Consider the following 23607-nt stretch of genomic DNA (forward strand, 5'->3'; position numbering starts at 1 on the left):
AGTGACCATGTGCATGACTCCTGTTCATCAGGAGGTGATTTGCTTTCTTGTATTGCATAATTTGCATGATGTCGTCGTGTTGGGTCTACCATGGTTGCAGACTCATAATCCAGTCCTGGATTGGAAAGCTATGTCTGTGTCAAGTTGGGGTTGTCAGGGAATTCATGGTGACGCTCCTGTGGTGTCAATTGCTTCGTCCACTCCTTCTGAAGTCCCTACGTTTTTGTCAGACTACCAGGATGTATTTGAGGAGCCCAAACTCAATTCTCTACCTCCTCATAGGGACTGTGATTGTGCTATAAATTTGATTCCTGGTAGTAAGTTTCCTAAGGGACGACTTTTCAATTTATCTGTGCCGGAGCATGCTGCCATGCGGAGTTATATAAAGGAGTCTTTGGAGAAGGGACATATTCGCCCATCCTCTTCCCCTCTTGGTGCAGGATTCTTTTTTGTGGCTAAGAAGGATGGTTCCCTGAGACCTTGTATTGATTATCGCCTTTTGAATAAAATCACGGTCAAATTTCAGTATCCTTTGCCATTGTTAACTGATTTGTTTGCTCGCATTAGGGGGTCTAGTTGGTTCACCAAGATAGATCTTCGTGGTGCGTATAACCTTGTGCGTATAAAACAGGGTGATGAATGGAAAACTGCATTTAATACGCCTGAAGGCCATTTTGAGTACCTGGTGATGCCTTTTGGACTTTCTAATGCTCCTTCAGTCTTTCAGTCCTTTATGCATGACATCTTCCGTGAATATCTGGATAAGTTTATGATTGTGTATCTGGATGATATTCTGTTTTTTTCGGATGATTGGGAGTCTCATGTTAAGCAGGTCAGGATGGTCTTTCAGGTCCTGCGTGACAATGCTTTATTTGTGAAGGGCTCAAAATGTCTTTTTGGAGTCCTGAAGATTTCTTTTTAGGTTTCATTTTTTCTCCTTCTACTATTGAGATGGACCCAGTCAAGGTTCAGGCTATTCATGACTGGACGCAGCCTACATCTGTTAAGAGTCTTCAGAAGTTCTTGGGTTTTGCTAATTTTTACCGTCGCTTCATAGCTAATTTTTCTGGTGTTGTTAAGCCTTTGACGGATTTGACCAAGAAAGGTTCTGATGTGACTAATTGGTCCTCTGCAGCTGTGGAGGCCTTTTGGGAGCTGAAGCGCCGGTTTTCTTCGGCTCCGGTCTTATGTCAGCCAGATGTCTCACTTCCTTTCCAGGTGGAGGTTGATGCTTCCGAGATTGGAGCGGGGGCTGTTTTGTCGCAGAGAAGCTCCGATGACTCTGTGATGAAGCCATGTGCTTTCTTTTCAAGAAAGTTTTCGCCTGCCGAGCGGAATTATGATGTCGGTAATCGGGAGTTGTTGGCTATGAAGTGGGCATTTGAGGAGTGGCGACATTGGCTCGAGGGAGCTAAGCATCGTGTGGTGGTCTTGACTGATCACAAGAATTTGATTTACCTCGAGTCGGCCAAGCGGCTGAATCCCAGACAGGCTCGTTGATCGTTGTTTTTCTCTCGTTTTGATTTCGTGGTTTCGTACCTGCCTGGTTCGAAGAATGTGAAGGCTGATGCTCTTTCTAGGAGTTTTGTGCCTGACTCTCCTGGAGATTCAGAGCCGGCTGGTATCCTTAGAGAAGGGGTGATTTTGTCTGCCATCTCCCCAGATTTGCGACGTGTGCTGCAAGAGTTTCAGGCGGATAGACCTGATCGCTGTCCACCGGAGAGACTGTTTGTCCCGGATAGATGGACCAACAGAGTCATCTCCGAGGTTCATTCTTCGGTGTTGGCGGGCCATCCTGGAATATTTGGTACCAGAGACTTGGTGGCCAGGTCTTTTTGGTGGCCTTCCTTGTCGCGGGATGTGCGTTCCTTTGTGCAGTCTTGTGGAATTTGTGCTCGGGCTAAGCCTTGCTGTTCTCAAGCCAGTGGTTTGCTGTTACCTTTGCCTGTCCCGAAGAGGCCTTGGACACACATTTCCATGGATTTTATTTCAGATCTCCCTGTCTCTCAGAGAATGTCTGTCATCTGGGTGGTGTGTGATCGTTTTTCTAAGATGGTCCATTTGGTGCCCTTGCCTAAGTTGCCTTCCTCCTCCGAGTTTGTTCCACTGTTTTTTCAAAATGTGGTTCGTTTGCACGGGATTCCTGAGAACATTGTTTCTGACAGAGGATCCCAGTTTGTGTCTAGATTTTGGCGGACCTTTTGTGCTAAATTGGGCATTGATTTGTCTTTTTCGTCGGCCTTCCATCCTCAGACGAATGGCCAAACCGAGCGAACTAATCAGACCTTGGAGACTTATTTAAGATGTTTTGTTTCTGCTGATCAGGACGACTGGGTTACTTTTTTGCCGTTGGCCGAGTTTGCCCTTAATAATCGGGCTAGTTCTGCTACTTTGGTTTCTCCTTTTTTTTGTAATTCGGGGTTTCATCCTCGTTTTTCCTCGGGTCAGGTGGAGCCTTCTGACTGTCCTGGAGTGGATGTTGTGGTTGATAGGTTGTATCAGATTTGGAATCATGTGGTGGACAATTTGAAGCTGTCTCAAGAGAAGGCTCAGCTCTTTGCCAACCGCCGTCGCTGTGTGGGTCCCCGACTTCGTGTTGGGGACTTGGTGTGGTTGTCTTCTCGCTTCGTTCCTATGAAGGTCTCCTCTCCTAAGTTCAAGCCTCGGTTTATCGGTCCTTATAGGATTCTGGAAGTCCTTGGTCCTGTGTCATTTCGTCTGGACCTCCCGGCATCATTTGCTATTCATAATGTGTTCCATCGCTCGTTGTTGCGGAGGTATGTGATGCCTGTGGTTCCTCCGGTTGAGCCTCCTGCCCCTGTGCTGGTTGAGGGAGAATTGGAATACGTGGTGGAGAAGATCTTGGATTCTCGTATTTCTAGACGGAGGCTCCAGTATTTGGTTAAATGGAAGGGCTATGGTCAGGAGGATAATTCTTGGGTTGTCGCCTCTGATGTTCATGCGGCCGATTTGGTTCGTGCCTTCCATGTGGCTCATCCTGATCGCCCTGGCGGTTTTCATGAGGGTTCGGTGACCCCTCCTCAAGGGGGGGGTACTGTTGTGAGCTCTGTTTTCAGGCTCCCTCTTGTGGTCACTGGTGGTATGGTGTGACTTTTGCTTTGGGCTCCCCCTGGTGGCTTTGTCTGTTATCCTGCTGGTCTCTGGCTATCAGCTGGTTCGTTATCCTCTGGGAGGTTCCTATATAGCTCTGTTTTACTTCCACTTGTTGCCGGATGTCGATGTAATCAGTGCTTCTCAGATTCCTTCTGACTACCTTGCTCCCAGTCCATCCAGGATAAGCTAAGTTTTGTTTGCTCATTTTTTGATCAGCAGTGTTTATCATGTTTTCTTGTCCAGCTTGCTAAAATGTAATGCCCTCGCTTGCTGGTTGCTCTAGTGGGCTGAGTTTCTCCCCACACACCATTAGTTGGTGTGTGGGTTCTTGAAATCTCAGGATGGATATTTTGTAAGGGTTTTTATTGATCGCATAGACCCCTGCTCTATTTTCTGCTTTCTAGCACTAGTGGGCCTCTTTTGCTGAATCTGATTTCATCCCTATGTATGTGCCTTCTTCTTACTTCACCGTTAATATTTGTTGGGGGCTTCTATATCTTTGGGGATTATTTCTCTGGAGGCAAGCGAGGTCTTTCTTTCTCTTTAGGGGTAGCTGGTTCCTCAGGCTGGCTTGAGACGTCTAAGAATTTTTTAGGCACGTTCACCGGCTACCTCTAGTTGTGTTGGATAGGTTTAGATTTGCGATCAGTCCAATTACCATCTCCCTAGAGCTCGTCCTTAGTTTATTCACTTGCTGGTCTATTTGTGATCCTCAGCCATTAAGGATCATAACAGCCGTCACTTCCGGTGACGCGCGTGCTACCATGGCAACAGGACGCCCGGCGGCGGCGTCATAGAGGCGCCGCGAGCCGGCGAGCGACCCGGGACCATGCAGCACATGCGTACTGGGATCGGGCTGGCATAGAGAGACTTAGCAAAATGTAAGACTCACCGGACAAATAGTAGATATAAAAACCAGTTCTACGGCAGGTATAGATCTAACTAACAATATGAGAAATCGTACTATCACAAATAAAAGATTCACAAGGTGAGCATATGACATTTCATATAGTACATCAGTCGCAGATGCAGGCAGCTCTAACAGCAGCGATGAAAAGAATTATAAGGAATTCATCTCTTAGTAGAAAAAATCAGACAGCATTTTTCAAAAGGCAAAAGTCCATATAGAGGGCAACATCCATACCCGGTCATGGCATATATAAAGTTTCATCATGGAGAAGATATTAAAGTCGGGCTGAAAAATAAAAACACATATAAGTAAGAGAATAAAAACAAAACATATGCTATGCCAACGGTTGAATTTACAAAAATGGTACAAAGCTAATGTTCTCATTGAGTCCTTTTGGGTGGACCGTGTCCAATGTCCAGATCCATCTGGACTCTTGCTGAGCAAGTCTGGAGCTAATTTTCCCTCCGCGGATGCCAAGATCGACAGTGTCAATCCCTCTCACTCTAAGCGCAGAGCTGTCACATTCATGATATAACTTGAAATGACGAGGTAGGGTGCGGAGGGTGGATATGTCCGTGTGGCCAACGGCCGCCTCAATGCCCAACACGTGCTCACGTACGCGGACTTTTAATTGGCGTGTGGTTAATCCAATATAGATTAGGCCGCACGGGCACATAGCAAAGTAAACCACATTTCTTGTGGTACACGTAATGTGTTTCCTGATGGTATATATCTTAGATCTAGAGGAATTTGTGAATGTGTCCGTGCGGTCCACATTAGGGCAGGCGACACATCGGCCACAAGGGACACACCCACACCCCGGACCCACCCCGTCAATGAAGCTCTGTCTCTGGCCACCCTGATAATGGCTTCTGACCAAGTGGTCCCTTAGATTTTTTGAACGTCGGACAGTCACACTTGGTTTTTCTGGAAGGATCTGTCTGAGGATGGAATCTGCACGTAAGATTGGCCATGCCTTTTGAAGACAGTCTTTCATGCGAGAAAACTGAGCATGGTAATTAGTAATAAACCGTATTTTATTGGAGGAAGAATTGCGGGTATCATGGCCATAAAGTAAAGAGTGTCTAGTGGAATACTTGGCTCTGTTATAAGCTCGCGTGATACTACGTCTCCCATATCCACGCTCACGGAATCTCTCACATAGATCCCTGGCCTTTAATTCAAAATCTACGTCATTGGAACAGATCCTTCGAAGTTGAAGAAACTGTCCAATTGGGACCGAGTTGATCATGTGTTTAGGGTGGGCAGATGACGCGTGAAGCAAACTGTTGGTGGACGTTTCCTTCCTATATATGGTGGTTTGAAGTGAATCACTTTCATCCCGCCATACAGTAACATCTAAGAAGTCTATCCTGTCTCTGTCACTGTGATAAGTGACAAAGATGTTTTGATCATTTCTGTTCAGAAGTCCCATAAATTTCTGAAGTGACTCAGAGTCTCCCTGCCAGATCAAGAAAATGTTGTCGATGTACCGCATCCATAAAGGGATGCGGTCCATCGACGACTGATCTGACAGGGCAAGGTCCTTCTCCCACAGCCCCAGGAACAAGTTGGCGTAAGCTGGCGCAAAGGAAGCACCCATTGCGGTGCCTTGGAGCTGCAGGTAGAAGGACCCTTTAAATGTGAAAAAGTTATGGGTTAAAGATAACTCGAGGAGAACAAGAATCAGGCACATTATCCCCCGAGGTAGGTCAGACAATTCAAGAAAGTATTTGGTAGCGGTCAAGCCATCATTATGTTTAATACTGGTATACAGTGATTCTATATCACCAGTAACCATCAGCATGTCATGACCCATCTGGAGACCGTCCACCCTCTTCAGGAATTCACTTGTATCAAGTAGAAATGAAGGAAGATTTTCCACTAGGGGTTTCAATTTAGAATCGATTCATTGCTTGCGTTGAGAAACACGTGATGGTGTCTCCGCGGCTTTTCTACATGCATTTGCATATTTCCCATAAGGGATGGGGGCAGTGTTCTGGATCACTGCGTTGAGAAACACGTAATGGTGTCTCCGCGGTGTTGGATGTTTTGATCTCCCCGAGGTCATTCATCCTTATGTTCATAGCCTTTTCACTAGGCACTGCTCCTAATAGCCAGTTTCATACTCCACTCTGATGAGGGGCAAATACCCCGAAACAGCTGTCTGTGGATGGATACCATGTTTTGGTATAGGTGGTTTTCCTTTATTGGATGCTGCCCTTCCCGTGGTTGTTCCTTCCCGGTGAAAGACCTGGCTATTCATTGCTTGCGTTGAGAAACACGTGATGGTGTCTCCACAGCTTTTCTACATACAATGAAAAACATTGACCCGAGTTTCATCCATTTTTTCTCAGTTGCAATCCCTAGAGAAGTCACTTATTAATGGATAGAGCACCATGAAACCAAGGATAGCAGTGTAAAATTGGTCAGGATTAGAGATGAGCAAACCCGTGGATGTTCAGGTTCGTCAAGTTAAACAAACATATAGTAAAAGTTTGGTTCGGGTCTGAACTTGACCTCAAACTTGACCCTGGACCGGAAACCAGTAGTTAAAGGGGACCTGAACTTCAGTGCTTTAAAATGGCTGTAAAATGGTCATAGTCAGGGACAGCAGCTTGCAAAAGGAAGCTAAATGGGGGTAAAAGCAGAACTACAGCCCTGCAAACAAATGTGGATAGGGAAATGATTTAACATAAAACAAAATAAAAAAAGAATAAAAATCTTCAACCCGGAGGTGGACATGACGGCGTAAGTGGAAGAGGCAGAAGTGGAGGTATCCACCACTGTTTTAGTTTTGTTTTTTTATTAAGGGAGCAGACTTAAAAGAACATAGAATAAAAATTAGAAAAAACTATAAAGAACCAGAAGGTGGAGGTTCAATTATTAGGTTGAGGTGTAGGTGGACTTGATGTAGGAGGAGGAGGTAGCCAACACTGGTCTTGTTTTTCTGTACTTTTTTGGAGGGGTGCTCTGAAAACAGGCAGTGTAATAATCTGCTGGCCACTGTCTGTGTATACAGGCCGTGTAATAATCTGCACTTTTTTATGTTGAGAAAAATGAAAAGAACATCAAATAGGGGATGTGGCTGTTCTGCTGGTGGTGTGGGTGTTGCTGCTGCAGTGAGAGAGGGCATGGTAGATCTGTATTGATCTTGTTCAAAAACAAGCCAGGTACATGCCAAAATACATGAGCTTTTGTCATTGTGCTATAAGCATACATGCTGCGTCTCCTGCCTGCGATTATAATTATCTATGGACATTTTGCCTTTGCCTATTGTTATAGGTCTTTTTTATCAATTTTCCTATTTAATATTTGCTGCTAAAATGTCTAATGTAATTAGTCATCAATAACTAGGCATAATTGTTAATTTCTTTGGAATTTTTGTTCAGTCAGAATTTTTTATTCATGAATATTTTTTACAGATTTCATTGTGTAAATCTTTTTAACCCCTTCACCCCCAAGGGTGGTTTGCACGTTAATGACCGGGCCAATTTTTACAATTCTGACCACTGTCCCTTTATGAGGCTATAACTCTGGAACGCTTTGACGGATCTTGGCGATTCTGACATTGTTTTCTCGTGACATATTGTACTTCATGTTAGTGGTAAAATTTATTCGATATAACTTGCATTTATTTGTGAAAAAAATGAATATTTGGCGAAAATTTTGAAAATTTCGCAATTTTCCAACTTTGAATTTTTATGCCCTTAAATCACAGACATATGTCACGCAAAATACTTAATAAGTAACATTTCCCACATGTCTACTTTACATCAGTACAATTTTGGAACCAAAATTTTTTTTTGTGACGGAGTTATAAGGGTTAAAAGTTGACCAGCAATTTCTCATTTTTACAACACCATTTTTTTTTAGGGACCACATCTCATTTGAAGTCATTTTGAGGGGTCTATATGATAGAAAATACTCAAGTGTGACACCATTCTAAAAACTGCACCCCTCAAGGTGCTCAAAACCACATTCAAGAAGTTTATTAACCCTTCAGGTGTTTCACAGGAATTTTTTGAATGTTTAAATAAAAATGAGCATTTAACTTTTTTTCACACACAATTTATTTCAGCTCCAATTTGTTTTATTTTACCAAGGGTAACAGGAGAAAATGGACCCCCAAAGTTGTTGTACAATTTGTCCTGAGTACGCTGATACCCCATATGTGAGGGTAAACCACTGTTTGGGCGTATGGCAGAGCTCGGAAGGAAAGGAGCGCCATTTGACTTTTCAATGCAAAATTGACTGGAATTGAGATGGGACGCCATGTTGCGTTTGGAGAGCCCCTGATGTGCCTAAACACTGAAACCCCCTACAAGTGACACCATTTTGGAAAGTAGACCCCCTAAGGAACTTATCTTGATGTGTGGTGAGCACTTTGACCCACCAAGTGCTTCACAGAAGTTTATAATGCAGAGCCGTAAAAATAAAAAATCATATTTTTTCACAAAAATGATCTTTTTGCCCCCAATTTTTTATTTTCCCAAGGGTAAGAGAAGAAATTGGACCCCAAAAAATGTTGTGCAATTTGTCCTGAGTACGATGATACCCCATATGTGGGTGTAAACCATTGTTTGGGCGCATGGCAGAGCTTGGAAGGGAAGGAGCGCCATTTGACTTTTCAATGCAAAATTGACTGGAATTGAGATGGGACGCCATGTTGCGTTTGGAGAGCCCCTGATGTGCCTAAACATTGAAACTCCCTACAAGTGACACCATTTTGGAAAGTAGACCCCCTAAGGAACTTATCTTGATGTGTGGTGAGCACTTTGACCCACCAAGTGCTTCACAGAAGTTTATAATGCAGAGCCGTAAAAATAAAAAATCATATTTTTTCACAAAAATGATCTTTTTGCCCCCAATTTTTTTATTTTCCCAAGGGTAAGAGAAGAAATTGGACCCCAAAAAATGTTGTGCAATTTGTCCTGAGTACGCTGATACCCCATATGTGGGTGTAAACCATTGTTTGGGCGCATGGCAGAGCTTGGAAGGGAAGGAGCGCCATTTGACTTTTCAATGCAAAATTGACTGGAATTGAGATGGGACGCCATGTTGCGTTTGGAGAGCCCCTGATGTGCCTAAACACTGAAACCCCCTACAAGTGACACCATTTTGGAAAGTAGACCCCCTAAGGAACTTATCTTGATGTGTGGTGAGCACTTTGACCCACCAAGTGCTTCACAGAAGTTTATAATGCAGAGCCGTAAAAATAAAAAATCATATTTTTTCACAAAAATGATCTTTTTGCCCCCAATTTTTTATTTTCCCAAGGGTAAGAGAAGAAATTGGACCCCAAAAAATGTTGTGCAATTTGTCCTGAGTACGCTGATACCCCATATGTGGGTGTAAACCATTGTTTGGGCGCATGGCAGAGCTTGGAAGGGAAGGAGCGCCATTTGACTTTTCAATGCAAAATTGACTGGAATTGAGATGGGACGCCATGTTGCGTTTGGAGAGCCCCTGATGTGCCTAAACATTGAAACTCCCTACAAGTGACACCATTTTGGAAAGTAGACCCCCTAAGGAACTTATCTAGATGTGTTTTGAGAGCTTTGAACCCCCAAGTGTTTCACTACAGATTATAACGCAGAGCCGTGAAAATAATTTTTATTTTTTTTCTCAAAAATGATTTTTTAGCACCCAGCTTTGTATTTTTACAAGGGTAACAGAATAAATTGGACCCCAAAATTTGTTTTCCAATTTGTCCTGAGTACGCTGATACCCCATATGTGGGGGGGAACCACTGTTTGGGCGCATGACAGAGCTCGGAAGGGAAGGAGCGCCATTTGGAATGCAGACTTAAATGGATTGGTCAGCAGCCGTCACGTTGCATTTGCAGAGCCCCTGATGTACCCAAACAGTACAAACCCCCCACAAGTGACCCCATATTGGAAACTAGACCTCCCAAAGAACTTATCTAGATGTGTTTTGAGAACTTTGAACCCCCAAGTGTTTCACTAAAGTTTATAGCGCAAAGCCGTGAAAATAAAAATTCTTTTTTTTTTTCACAAAAATGATTTTTTAGCCCCCAGTTTTGTATTTTCACAAGGGTAACAGGATAAATTAGACCCCAAAAGTTGTTGTCCAATTTGTCCTGAGTACGCTGATACCCCATATGTGGGGGGGAACCACTGTTTGGGTGCATGACAGAGCTCGGAAGGGAAGGAGCGCCATTTGGAATGCAGCCTTAAATGGATTGGTCTGCAGGCGTCACGTTGCATTTGCAGAGCCCCTGATGTACCCAAACAGTACAAACCCCCCACAAGTGACCCCATATTGGAAACTAGACCTCCCAAGGAACTTATCTAGATGTGTTGTGAGAACTTTGAACCCCCAAGTGTTTCACTACAGTTTATAACGCAGAGCCGTGAAAATAAAACATCTTTTTTTTCCCACAAAAATGATTTTTAGCCCCCCAAATTTTTATTTTCCTAAGGATAACAAGAGAACTTGGACCCCAGAAGTTGTTGTTCAATTTGTCCCGAGTACGCTGATAACACATATGTTGGGGTAAACCCCTTTTTGGGCGCACGGGAGAGCTCGGAAGGGAAGGAGCACTGTTTTACTTTTTCAACGCAGAATTGGCTGGAATTGAGATTGGACGCCATGTCGCGCTTGTAGAGCCCCTGATGTGCCTGGACAGTGGAAACTCCCCAATTCTACCTGAAACCCTAACCCAAACACACCCCTAACCCTAATCCCAACGGTAACCCTAACCACACCCCTAGCCCTGACACACCCATAATTCTAATCCCAACCCTAATCCAAACGTAAATGTAATCCAAACCCTAACCCTAACTTTAGCCCCAACCCTAACTTTAGCCCCAACCCTAACTTTACCTCCAACCCTAGCCCTAACCCTAACCCTAACCCTACCCCTAACCCTAACCCTAAACGTGACTGAAATACGTGGCACTGAAATACGTGGCACTGAAATACGTGGCACTGAAATACGTGGCACTGAAATACGTGGCACTGAAATACGTGATACGTGGCACTTAAATACGTGGCACTGAAACACGTGGCACTGAAATACGTGATACGTGGCACTGAAATACGTGGCACTGAAATACGTGGCACTGAAATACGTGGCACTGAAATACGTGGCACTGAAATACGTGGCACTGAAATATGTGATACGTGGCACTGAAATACGTGGCACTGAAATACGTGGCACTGAAATACGTGGCACTGAAATACGTGGCACTGAAATACGTGGCACTGAAATACGTGGCACTGAAATACGTGGCACTGAAATACGTGGCACTGAAATACGTGATACGTGGCACTGAAATACGTGGCACTGAAATACGTGATACGTGGCACTTAAATACGTGGCACTGAAACACGTGGCACTGAAATACGTGATACGTGGCACTGAAATACGTGGCACTGAAATACGTGGCACTGAAATACGTGGCACTGAAATACGTGGCACTGAAATACGTGGCACTGAAATACGTGGCACTGAAATACGTGGCACTGAAATACGTGGCACTGAAATACGTGGTACTAAAATATGTGGCACTGAAATACGTGATACGTGGCACTGAAATACGTGATACGTGGCACTGAAATATGTGATACGTGGCACTGAAATACGTGGCACTGAAACACGTGGCACTGAAATACGTGGCACTGAAATACGTGGCACTGAAATACGTGGCACTATGACTGTCAGAAAATGTTCATTAAACGGTTAGGGGTGAGGTTAGGGGTAGAGTTAGGGTTAGGGTTTGGATCCCTTTATCACCTTGATGGTGGTGGGTGGCTTTTCAGTGTGTTTAAATGCATGCGTTTTTAACGCAAACAAACGCATGTGCTTAAAAACGCAAGAAAATACTGCAGGTTGTATTTCTGAAAATGAACGCATGCAGAAAAAAAACGCATGCGTTTGAAAACGCGACCAAACGCGTACAAAAAAACCGCATGCGTTTTCAATGTTAAATATAGGGAAGAAACGCATGCGTTTTTTTGTGCAAAAAACGCTGCAGACAAAAACGCAAGTGTGAAACCAGCGACGCTTTTTATAGCAAAAAAGTTTTTGCGTCTCCACATTTTGAGAGCTATAATTTTTCCACATTTTGCTCCACAGAGTCATGTGAGGTCTTGTTTTTTGCGGGACGAGTTGACGTTTTTATTGGTAACATTTTCGGACACGTGACCGTTTTTGATCGCTTTTTATTCCGATTTTTGTGAGGCAGAATGACCAAAAACCAGCTATTCATGAATTTCTTTTGGGGGAGGCGTTTATACCGTTCCGCGTTTGGTAAAATTGATAAAGCAGTTTTATTCTTCGGGTCAGTACGATTACAGCGATATCTCATTTATATCATTTTTTTATGTTTTGGCGCTTTTATACGATAAAAACTAAAATATAGAAAAAATAATTATTTTCGTATCGCTTTATTCTCAGGACTATAACTTTTTTATTTTTTTGCTGATAATGTTGTATGGCGGCTTGTTTTTTGCGGGACAAGATGACGTTTTCATCGGTACCATGGATATTTATATCAGTCTTTTTGATCGCGTGTTATTCCACTTTTTGTTCGGCGGTATGGTAATAAAGCGTTGTTTTTTGCCTCGTTTTTTTTTTTTTTTTCTTACGGTGTTTACTGAAGGGGTTAACTAGTGGGGCAGTTTTATAGGTTGGGTCGTTACGGACGCGGCGATACTAAATATGTGTACTTTTATTGTTTTGTTTTTTTTATTTAGATAAAGAAATGTATTTATGGGAATAATATATATTTTTTTTTTATTATTTATTTAGGATTTTTTTTTTTTTTTTTTTTTACACATGTGGAAACATTTTTTTTTAACTTTTTTACTTTGTCCCAGGGGGGGACATCACAGATCATTGATCTGGCAGTGTGCACAGCACTCTGCCAGATCGACGATCTGCTGTGCAGGGCTGCAGGCTTACCAAGTGTCTGCTCTGAGCAGACACTCGGTAAGCCACCTCCTTCCCTGCAGGACCCGGATGCCGCGGCCATCTTGGATCCGGGACCTGCAGCCAGGAAGGAGGTAGGAGACCCTCGCAGCAACGCGATCACATCGCGTTGCTCCGGGGGTCTCAGGGAAGCCCGCAGGGAGCCCCCTCCCTGCGCGATGCTTCCCTATACCGCCGGTACACTGCGATCATGTTTGATCGCGGTGTGCCGGGGGTTAATGTGCCGGGGGCGGTCCGTGACCGCTCCTGGCACATAGTGCCGGATGTCAGCTGCGATATGCAGCTGACACCCGGCCGCGATCGGCCGCGCTCCCCCCGTGAGCGCCGCTGATCGGTGATGACGTACTATCCCGTCGGCGGTCATACGGGCCCACCCCACCTCGACGGGATAGTACGTCAAATGTCGGGAAGGGGTTAAATTGTATAATTATCTGTAATATTTTTGTTTTGTTGTTGTCCAATGTCTTACAAATGTATGTTGTTCAAATAGATTATCATGTTATGTAACCTTTTTACACCTGTTTATTTCACGCCCACTTCTCAAACTAGTTACATCAATCACTTATCTTACCGGTGTGTTCTCCGGTAGAGGGTTATTTAAGTGCGATACATGGGTCATTTGGAATGTCATGATTAAGGGAGCTTAGTCTCCTGAAACGCATTGAGATTCTTACCCATATGGTTTGTGCTGAAGTTTGTATCCTCCATGTTTAAGTTTGTGAATAAAGAAAACTTTTTTTCACGGATTCGGTGAAGCTGGACATTTTCTTCTCTTGGATTCTACACATCTGGACAAATCGGGTCTGTGCTCCCAAAACTTGGCTTATGCATCACGGGTGAGCTGGTTTATATTCCTTCTTTCATGGTAGATCTATACCTGCTACCAGGGCTGTGGAGTCAGAGTCATGGAGTCGGCGTCCATTTTACTGAAGTCGGAGACGGTATAAAATGGACCGAGTCTGACTTCTAAAATATGTAATAAATTGGGTACAGTATTTCAATGCAGTATGTGCTGAAATGTTTTAATAATATTTTGGGAAAGTTATGAAATGTTCTACCAATGTCTGTTCTATTCCTGATGTAAGGATGTAGGTATTTAGTTTAGATTAATTTGTGCTGCATTTTATTTACATGATCAGTAGTGAGACAATGCTGGGGAGTCGAAGTAGTGTAGTCGGGAGACAGGAAAATTGATGTATTGTAGGTTTGGCTTACAGACTCCACAGCCCTACCTGCTATGTGCACAAACAAAACCCCTTCCTCTAGTGCATGCAGGTATCAAGATGTTCTGTGTAATTTCATAGGCATGAGTACCGCTGGATAAAAAGAGAGGCTAATACAAGTAGAGACGGTTTAAAATTGGTTGCCTGATAATGCCTTCACTTCCTTTGCTTGGACTTCCACCCAGTCCCCTGCTGAAAGCACTGATTTGGCACCTGCAGCCCATGAGCATCTGTCTTCCTCCTCACACACTTGCAAATCAGGCAAGCAGTCTGAGCCTCAGGTCATGCAGCAATCACTTCTGCTTTTTAATGACTCTGTTGGCTGTGGTTCCGTTGGCCAACCACAAGAATCTGGCCAACAATTGGAAGAAATTGAATGCACTGATGCCTAACCACTTGTTCTGTTGGAGTATGAGTACGTGGCATTGGCAGTTCAAACGGTCAGCGGACCACCACAGAACATCTCTATTGATGATAAAACAGAGGTGCCAACCGCTGCAATTTTCTGCTATTTGTAGTCTACCTCTTAGAGAAACAATGCTTCAGGCCCTGATGGATGAGATGGTGGCACAGGAGGAAGATGAGGAGGAACAGGGACCATTCACAACATTATCAGGCCAGTCGTCCACACGTCTTTGAGGATAGGTTCCTGTACCAACATCAACAAGGTACACAAATGTCCAGTCAGAGGACAGTTTTGGAGGATGAGGATGAGGAACAATCGTGCTCAGAGCATGGAGGCTCTCAAAGCAGCTCACGTTCATCACTGCAGCATGGCTGTGGGGACACAGATGACAGAGAGGGCACAGACGATACACCTCCCACTGACAGCTTGTTGTTGTCTCTGGATAACCTGACAAACATGAGGCAATGCATGCTAATGTGCCTGCGCAACGACGGCCAAGTTGTCAGGATTGTTACAAGTGCAGATTACTGTGTGACCACCCTGCTGGATTCCCACTACAAGCAGATCATGACATCCTAATTTCTATCACTAGAATATGATCCTAAAATGCTGGCATACAAGCACACACTATTAGATGCACAACTAATGGAGCACTCACCTGATAGCGGTGGTTCATTGGATGCACAAGGCAGAGGAGGAGGAGTAGAAAGTCGCCAACATAGCTGGGAATGGAGGGTTAGCATGGCAGAAATGTGTAAAACCTTACTCAGCATGCCATAACATCCAGCACTACCATCTGATATGGTCTGTATTAGCAGGTGGCAGCATTTAGGTTATGCCTGTGCAGCAACTCACTTGAGATTAATAAGTTAAACACTAAAAAACCCCAAATGAGCCTGCTTATTCCTGTGCAGACTAGATATCCTGACATTGCAGTCCCTAGTGGTGCATGTGAGCAAAGAGGTAGCCCTATCCAAAGAACTATTACATGGCAACTAAGACCTAAACTGCCTAAACAGCCATCGAGTAGCTCCACATTTCGCCTAAAGAACTGGAGGGCACAGCAAAGTGTGAACTAACTACAAGAGAAGTGTGCTGAACAAAGGAAAGATGTTACAGTGAGTAAATTAAATAACAAAATACAAAGTAAAAGAATAAAGCAATTACTCTTACAAATATACAGCCTACTTACTAAAGAATGACAAAAGAGAAGTGCAAAGTATAGCAAGGAAATAACTAGGTGAAAATCCTTAGCTCAAAGCTCACAGACTGGCTCCAAGCATCAATACAATGCCAGAACATTTTAATGAATCTATCACCAGCAGGAAACTTAACAGAAGCAGAACAAATTTGTACACAAATAGGGGTCATGCATAAAATAGTTAAGGATCATATAGAAAAAAAATGCAAAAAAGACCATATGAGAGAGACAGTGATAATATAAAATACAACATTTTATTAAAGATAAGATATAAAAGCAAAAATGAAAAACAGATGAACCAAGTAATGGCGCACGTTATAAAGAAGGGAGTATAAAAAACTCCCGAAAAATGTAAACTCTTAGAGAATTAATATTGCAAAATGCCCTAAAGAACATTAAATCTTACAATCAGCTTAATCAAATTACAGTACAAATTTCAAAGCAGCACCTTAGATATAGAATAGCACGTAACATATATTCACATATCCACAAACCAATGGTATATAGTAATAGAGAAGTAAATATACATTAGTGTGTATAAGTAAATAGTAAGGTGCTGAATTGCATAAGACAGGTAGACGATCAGGCTTATAAGCACAGTGTGCTATTAGATAAGATAAAGTGCACAAGTAAAGGACATGAAGTAAAGTCATGCAAAAGTGGTACAAAAATACATCGCACCTGAAAAATGATTTTCTGGGCCGGAAAATGGCAACGAGATGGCTGATGCCAACTTTCATTTCCCAGACTAATAAAAAAAACACACCAGTACAGAAAAATAATTTTTGGGTCCTAGAAATGGCAACGAGAAGGCTGATGCAGTATGCAATATATTGATTTGCAAAAGTAGTACAAAAAACACACCAGGCGCCTGAAAAATTATTTTTGTGGCTTAGAAATGGCAATGAGAAGGCTGATGCGATATAATGATTTGCAAAAGTAGTAAAGAAATACACCGGGCTTGAAAACATTTTTTTTGGCAATGTGACGGCTGATGCCATTTTTTTCCCCAGACTAATAAAAAATGCACACCAGTACAGAAAAATTATTTTTGGGTCCTAGAAATGGCAACTAGAAGGCTTATGTGATATATTGATTTGCAAAAGTAGTACAAAAAACACACTAGGTCTGAAAAATTATTTTTGTGGCTTAGAAATGGCAATGAGAAGGCTGATGCGATATAATGATTTGCAAAAGTAGTAAAGAAATACACCGGGCTTGAAAACATTTTTTTTGGCAATGTGACAGCTGATGCCATTTTTTTCCCCAGACTAATAAAAAATGCACACCAGTACAGAAAAATTATTTTTGGGTGCTAGAAATGGCAACTAGAAGGCTTATGTGATATATTGATTTGCAAAAGTAGTACAAAAAACACACTAGGTCTGAAAAATTATTTTTGGGGCCTACTAATAGCAATAATACGAATGATGCCAATTATTTATTTCACAGACTACTAGGAATCACACAGTGGTTTAAATTAATAGCACTCACACAGGCGGGGATGCAGTGTACACACAGCGGCTTTAGGTCAGTACTCCCACAGGCGAGGGGTACAGAGTGCACACAGCAGCTTAAATGACCGTTCTCTCACAGACAGGTGTGCAGAGTCCACACAGCAACTTATATGACAGTACACCCACAGGTGGTTGTTTAGAGTTCACACAGCAGCTTAAAGGACGGTACTCTCACAGACAGGTTTGCAGAGTACACACAGTGACTTTTACCACAGAAATAGCACATATACGTGTTGCAGCATGCAAACAGAGTTATGCTTGCAGATTGTGCAGTCAGAATCTGGCCCTCACTCCAGATGCAACCTATCCTTACACTAACGAGAGCATAATAGCCGTGGCACTCATGATTCGGCCATTATACAGAAGTGCCCACAGTCTAAAAGCTTGTTGATAGGCTGCGCTGCTGCATTTCAACAAGCTTTATTAGACTGGTGAACCCAAACAGGAATCTGGACATACAGTAAAAATGGACGTGTTCTGTGTTCGGTACATACAGGACAGAGGACGGTACACTAGGTGTCCTGTACGAACCCCGAACTTTTTGATTCGGGTTTGCTCATCCCTGCTTAGGATGCAAAACATAGAATGAGACAAAGACATAATCAGAAGATGGACTTGCAATCAAAACCAGCAAATTGGACTGTATGTACCAGGTTACAAATGCTAGGGTGCAAGAAGAAGTCAAAATCTAGAGTCAAAGCTATAGTTAAAGTCAGAGTCAAACACCACCAAATAGCTAGCTCAATAAAAAATAAATTCATCCATAGGTAATGGTGTTAGGCTAGATTCCTCCTTAAAATGTCATTGAGCCCAATGTCACTGAAAGCTGTACAACCTTATACAGCTGGTGGCTAAAAGCTGGAGAACATCACTACATAAAAAAGCCAAGTGACACAATTATTAGTAATAAATGTAAGCTTTTCTTTTTACACAAGGTGGATATAATGGAAAATCTGACCCAGGTTCTTTTCCAGTTTTCTTAGCTTTCCATTCACACCTGAATTTCTAATTTTGAAATTATGGCTATTCATGTAGACACTTGAAAGTATGAATACAGAGCTTAAGAGTGCTACCTATGGTGGCTATAAATAATAATTGATGACTAACAAGAATGCATTTTCACCAATGTCTGTAATAGATTGTTCAGAGATGTGTTTCAGCTGCTGCAGTACACTTCGAGGTCCATGGCATCATCATTATAACCAAACTGTTAGCATTTCAATTACAGCAATTTGTTAAAGCTAATTCAGTGTGTATGGAGTAATACAGTGAAGCTTTGAAGGTAATTTTCAGCTTCAAAACAAGTTAACGCACAGTCACCTGTTCACCTTACCCTCTCTTGGGCACTTCCAAAGGAAAAATATATCCGTGACAGGTCCTTGTTTATTTTCAGATTGGCACACTGTTCGCCACTACTGACCTTGCGAGCAGAATCAAGCCTTCCAGAGTGCGTGACCTTGCAGTCATTAAAATCTAATCACACAGTGGGCAGACTTCCATATTCATTAGGAAGAGAAGAAGATAGATTTGAACATGCTTTTGAAGTGACCAATACATTCATCAGCCAATTTCCTTTCCTTCTAAACAATCTTAGCCTAGTTAGGAATATTAATTGATTAATTGATACTGAAAGTCTTTTGCGCAAAAACATTAGCATAACAATATTAAAATGCAATATGTTTTGCATGCAAAATAGTTTTGCTTTTTTTTAACAGAAAACCTGAAACATATGGAAAATTACACAGCAGACAATCTGAAAAAGCAGAGCTGCAGAAGCAAGAACAATAACACTGTCTGAGTCTGTGAATAGAATGGTGGATCTCATATTATTACAATGTGGCCTTATTCATTAGATTAATGTAGACTGAACCCTTCAATTGTTGTGAGATCCTATGATCATTTATTGTGCCTTAAAATTTCCACCTCCACTGAAAGGCTTCATTCAGATGTCCATTTTTCACATAAATGTTCTATCCATGTTTTCTCATAGTTTGAAAACATAAGTATTATAAAACCAAAGATTAAATAAAAGTCTATACCCTATAGTAAGGAAATACATAAATTGTAATAGTGCAAGTAAATAACATAGGTTACTTAGTTAACGCTGTTTTGAGTGTAAAAAAAACCCATAAAAGCTCTCCCATCGCTACAGGTGTACAAAATTGGTCCTATCTCTAGTATTAAACCTCTGTATGTCAGCAAACCTGTAAACAGATGGGGATAGAGCAGGACACAGACCCATGTACGTATTATAGTTGTTATCCCCTTAACCCTCGGAGCTTTTTTTGGTTTTGCATTTTCGTTTTTTGCTCCCCTTCTTCTCAGAGCCATAACTTTTTATTTTTCCATCAATATGGCCATATGAGGGCTTGTTTTTTGCGGGATGATTTGTACTTTTGAACAACACCATTGATTTTACCAAGTCAGGCACTAGAAAACAATAAAAAAATTCCAAGTGCAGTGAAATTTCGAAAAAAGTGCAATACCACACTTGCTTTTTTTTGTTTGGCTTTTTACTAGGTTCAGTAAATGCTAGTTCATATACATCAAACATATCTAGGTTCTTTTTTATCTTTTTTATCTAAGTGGTGACAAAAATTCCAAACTTTGTTTTAAAAAAAATTGCTCCATTTTCCGATACCCATAGCGTCTTCATTTTTCGTGATCTTGGGTTGGGTGAGGGCTTATTTTTTGCGAGCCAAGCTGATGTTTTTAATGATATCATTTTGGTACAGATATGATCTTTTGATCGCCTGTAATCCTTTTATTATTGGTAGATCTGGCGATTCTGAATGCAGTGATACCAAATATTTGTATGTTTGATTTTTTTTAATTCTTTTATTTTGAATTAGTTGAAAGGGTAGTGATTTGAACTTTTATATTTTTTTATCATTTTATATTTTTAAAAACATTTTTTTTACTTTTGGCATGCTTCAATAGTCTCCATCAGTGACTAGAAGCTGCCACAACGTGATCGGCTCTGCTACATAGAGGCAATGATCAGATTGCCTCTATATAGCAGAATTACTCACTTGCTATGAGCGCCGACCACTGGGTGGTGCTCACAGCAAGCTGAAACTGACAAACATAGAGGTCTCCAGGAGATCTCAGGTTGTCATGCCAACACACCAGTGACCGGCGATCACATGATGGGGTCACCGGTGTGCGTATCTCCGGCACGATTGCCAGAAGCGCTTGTAAAATGCCGCTGTCAGAGTTTGACAGCAGTATTTATCTGGTTAATAGCTGTGAGTGGATTACGATTCCACCTGCAGCTATTGCGGGCACATGTCAGTTGTTCAAAACAGCTGACATGTCCCTAGAAAGATGTGGGCGCAGCCTCAGAGCCCACATCAAAGGGAGGGAGTCCGACATCGCCGTACTATTATGCCCGATGACGGAAAGGAGTTAAAGCTGTTCCTTTTTCTATGCTTCTATTGCGGACTGAGAGACCACAAAAAAGTGCTGTCTGATTTAAACAGTCATGGATCAAACTCACTTGTTCCAATCATTTTAGTTCTTGAAAACAATGAACAGCAAACAGATACCATCCATGTAACATCTGAGTGCTGTTCCTTTTTTACTTGGTCAAATTCTGAAACATATGTGTACACAGTGGGGAAAATAAGTATTTGATACACAGCCAATTTTGCAAATTTTTCCCCTTTTTGCACCTGTGAGATACAAAATATAACAATACAACCAGAAAATCGCCACTCCTGAGTTGCCCTGGCTGTGTGTTTCGTGTTATTGTCAGGCTGAAAGACCTAGCGGCGAGCCATCTTCAATGCTCTTACTGAGGGAAGTAGGTTGTTGGCCAAAATCTTGCATTACATGACCCCATCCATATTCCCTTCAATATGATGCATTTGTCCTGTCCCCTTTGGAGAAAAGCACCCTCAAAATATGTTTCCCCCACCATGCTTGACAGTTGGGATGCTGTTCTTGGGGCTGTACTCATCCATCTTCTTCCTATAAATATGGTGAGTGGAAATGATACCAAAAAGTTTTATTTTGGTCTCATGTGACCATGTGACCTTTTTTTCTGCCTCCTCTGGATCATCCAGATGGGCATTGGTGAACTTTAAATGAGCCTGGATATGTGTTGGCATTAGCAGGGGGACCTTGCATGCCCTGCAAGATTTTAATCCATGACAGCGTAGTGTGTTACTAACGGTATTGTTTGAGACTGTGGTCCCAGCTCACTTCAGGTAATTGACGAAATCCTCCATTGTAGCTCTGAGCTCATTCCTGACCTTTCTTAGATTCATCCTTACCCCAAAAGGCAACATTTTGCATTGGGGCCCCAGACCGAGGTAGATCGATAGTCATTCTTCTATTTTCCAAGTTTTGTGCCCTTTGTTGTTGCCTTACACAACAAGAAAGGATTGGGCGCACTACATATACAATGTAAAGAAGTTTCTGCGGGTGCGGTGGCAGTGATAAAAAGACTATATCAAAGAAAAAGAAAAAGCATCACTGCAGTGAATCACACACCTGCAAACAGTAAACGACAATATGTATAAAATACAAACTGTTTTATTAATAGCTCAAAAAACACATCACAAACAATAAAAACATAATTAAAAACATATAAGCACCATCAGAGACACACAGGAAAAATGGACCATAGCACAGTGTAATAACGTGACCCAAAACTTAATGGCTCATGGGGTGTAGCGCAGACCTGTATATATAGTATAGAGACAGTGCCCAGAAAAAGGTACAATAAATGATGCCTAAGCAAACAAAAATATATATATTAGGCACAATGGATAGTCCCATAAAGAAATAGCACCTGAGGGTGAGCCAAAGGAAAAAAAAAAAAAAAAAGGCCAATGGGTCACAAATATGCAATAGTACCACTAGGTCACAGCAGATATCACAGGAAATAAATTCCCATAAACATACAACCTGGTGAGGTGATGCCCCACGCGTATCGCCCGGCGAACCAGGCTTCGTCAGGGAAGATGTGTACTTGAGCCCCAACACAGTCTTAAATAGAGAAAAGCAAAATAGCTTAATTAGATACCGGTGTGTGCAGCCAGCAATGGACCGGAAGGCGGTGCAAGAGAATAGTGATTCCGCAGGCGGCAGCGGTGCAACCAGAAAAACATTGTGGCCGGCATCGGTAGCCTCTGTGAGAAAGCATGCATGTATGTGGATCATTTTTTGCAACCCTTAGCCAGAAACCTACCATCATTTGTCCAAGATTCCTCGCACTTCATTCGTTTATGTCGAGAGATTTCTTTACCCCCCAATTTCTTGTTGGTTACTTGCGATGTGGAGTCGCTTTACTCCAACATTAGCCATGACGATGGAATTACTGCTACCTTACATTTCCTTGACCAACTCGGGCACTCTGATAGGATGCACGACTCCTTGGTGGTCGATCTATTGGAGTTCATCATGAAGCACAACTTTTTCCTGTTTGACAGGGCTTTCTACCTTCAGACCTCAGGGGTGGCCATGGGGGCGCGTTGTGCCCCGGCTGTCGCCAATCTATTTTTAGGTTGGTGGGAGGCAACCATGGTCTACCCCTTGGAGGAGTTTAAGCGCCATGTCTGTCACTGGAGTCGATATATAGATGATCTATTCTTCATCTGGTCTGGCAGTATTGATGAGTGTCAGGATTTTATCGACTCTCTTAACAGGAACTCTCACAATATTGTGCTGACTTATTCTTTTTCTTCCACGACAGTGACCTTCCTGGACCTACAGGTTATGGCTAGAGATGGTTCCCTTTACACAAAACTATTTCGGAAGCCAACGGCAACTAATAGTCTATTAGACTACAGGAGTTTTCATCCGGCACATACCAGGAATGGGGTCCCTATGGGGCAGTTTCTGAGAATTAGAAGAAATTGTACTTCGGACGAAGATTTCCATCAAGAAGCTCTCCAATTGACAAATCGGTTTCGACAAAGGCACTATCCACGGAGATGCATCTCTACAGCCTTTCAGCGGGCCAATGCACATACGCAGGAGTCATTGCTGGTGTCTCATAATAAGGTACGGGATAACAAGCCGAGATTCATCTCTGGCTTTAACAACAATTGGTCACAAATCAGAACTATCCTTCAAAGACACTGGGGTATTCTGACCACTGACCTTTCTACCTCTAGGTTAGTGGGTGACCAACCATTACTTACAGCTAGGAGGGCACCCAACTTTAGGGACCTCCTTACAAGCAGCCACTACAGACGACAGACCATTAGGCTGAACCGGGGCATTGACCTTCATGGGTCGTTTGCCTGTGGGGGTTGCAACATCTGCC

The sequence above is a fragment of the Ranitomeya variabilis genome, chromosome 3, assembly GCF_051348905.1.
Source record: "Ranitomeya variabilis isolate aRanVar5 chromosome 3, aRanVar5.hap1, whole genome shotgun sequence".
In the NCBI taxonomy this organism is placed as follows: Eukaryota; Metazoa; Chordata; class Amphibia; order Anura; family Dendrobatidae; genus Ranitomeya; species Ranitomeya variabilis.